This window comes from Pavona decussata, unplaced genomic scaffold, assembly GCF_977016875.1.
Source record: "Pavona decussata unplaced genomic scaffold, jaPavDecu1.1 SCAFFOLD_1210, whole genome shotgun sequence".
Classification (NCBI taxonomy): Eukaryota; Metazoa; Cnidaria; class Anthozoa; order Scleractinia; family Agariciidae; genus Pavona; species Pavona decussata.
Genome location: NW_028145994.1, coordinates 20,001 through 21,653, shown reverse-complemented (window position 1 = coordinate 21,653; position 1,653 = coordinate 20,001). Strand labels below are relative to the sequence as shown.

Genomic DNA, 1,653 nt, shown 5'->3' with positions numbered 1-1,653 from the left:
CTGCCCTTTGTACACACCGCCCGTCGCTACTACCGATTGAATGGTTTAGTGAGGCCTCCTGACTGGCGCCGATACTCTGGCAACAGAGCGCCGGATGCCGGAAAGTTGGTCAAACTTGATCATTTAGAGGAAGTAAAAGTCGTAACAAGGTTTCCGTAGGTGAACCTGCGGAAGGATCATTACCGATGAAACAATCCAAAACGAGTCTTTGAGACTTGTTTACCGTGTGAACTGTACGCAATCTTTTAGGGGTCGGTCTCTGTGCCGTTAAATGGTCGTCCGTCGCTTGGCGTGCGTTCGGTCAGCCCCGACTTTATGTTTTTACAAACTTTGTTTATTCAGTCTGAGAACCAATAGTGTTGGAAAACAAAAAAGAGAGACAACTTTTAACGGTGGATCTCTTGGCTCACGCATCGATGAAGAACGCAGCCAGCTGCGATAAGTAGTGTGAATTGCAGAATTCAGTGAATCATCGAATCTTTGAACGCAAATGGCGCTCTTGGGTTCTCCCAGGAGCATGTCTGCCTGAGTGTCGGATATCATCCAACGCACTTGAGTGTGCGGCATTGAGGCGTCACGGCACACTTATGCCGCCGTGTCCCTTGAAAAGCAGAGAGACTCGCATCGTGCGTTGTTCTGCACCCCCATGCGAAGGCTAAAAATCCATTTGGTCCTTGGCTGGGTGAGTGTCCGGAGCGCGCGCGGAGTCCCACGACAAAAACATAACTATCTGGACCTCAGGTCAGGCAAGGCTACCCGCTGAATTTAAGCATATTAATAAGCGGAGGAAAAGAAACTAACAAGGATTCCCCAGTAACGGCGAGTGAAGCGGGAAGAGCTCAAATTTGAAATCTCCGAGGCCTGAACGCTTCGGCGAGTTGTAGTTGCGAGAAGCACTTTCTCGGCGGACCGACCATGCCTAAGTTGCTTGGAACAGCACGTCGCAGAGGGTGACAACCCCGTCTGTGGCGCGGACGGCCGCTCACGATGTGCTTTCGAAGAGTCGGGTTGTTTGGGAATGCAGCCCAAAACGGGTGGTAAACTCCATCTAAAGCTAAATACTGGCGTGAGACCGATAGCGAACAAGTACCGTGAGGGAAAGATGAAAAGAACTTTGAAAAGAGAGTTAAAAAGTACGTGAAACCGTTGGAAGGGAAACGAATGGACTCAGCAATGCGCCGTTTGAGATTCAGCCGGCGGGTAGTGCCGGCCCGGGGTTTGCGGATCTGAATGGACCGCGGTCCCGGGCTCGGAGCTCCCGGTCGTCGCACTTCTCTTGGGCGCGCGTCAACGTCGGTTGGGACTGGGTCTGAAAGGTGCCGGAAAGGTAGGTCTGTGCGTCCCTTCGGGGTCGCTCGGTCTGTTACAGCCCGGTTCTCCTCGCGGCTCGGGCCCGACCGAGGCGGTGCAGCGCATGCCTCTCGTAAGGCTAGGGTCCCGTCCCTCCGGCCGGTTGTCGAATGTGGTGGACTGCTTGCAGTGCTCCGCGATTGCTGCCGGTCGTTGGGGTGGTGATCTCGTACCATGCGCTTGGGATGTTGGCGGTCATATGGGTCCATCCGACCCGTCTTGAAACACGGACCAAGGAGTCTAACATGTGCGCGAGTCTTTGGGTGCTGGAAACCCCGAGGCGCAATGAAAGTGAAGCTGGTT

The 1,653-nt window shown here is 53.9% G+C and overlaps 2 non-coding genes across 2 annotated transcripts in view; both read left to right on the top strand.

The window, feature by feature from the left end:
- Positions 1 to 381: 381 nt before the first annotated feature.
- LOC146448250 (5.8S ribosomal RNA) lies at positions 382 to 535 on the top strand. The gene has a single exon (XR_014861197.1). It is a non-coding gene; the product is annotated as a 5.8S ribosomal RNA (ribosomal RNA).
- Positions 536 to 732: 197 nt separating this feature from the next.
- Positions 733 to 1,653, top strand: part of LOC146448249 (large subunit ribosomal RNA) — a 3,658-nt gene continuing 2,737 nt past the window's right edge. The window contains exon 1 of the ribosomal RNA XR_014861195.1: positions 733 to 1,653. This exon is cut by the window's right edge and continues 2,737 nt beyond it. This is a non-coding gene — a ribosomal RNA (large subunit ribosomal RNA).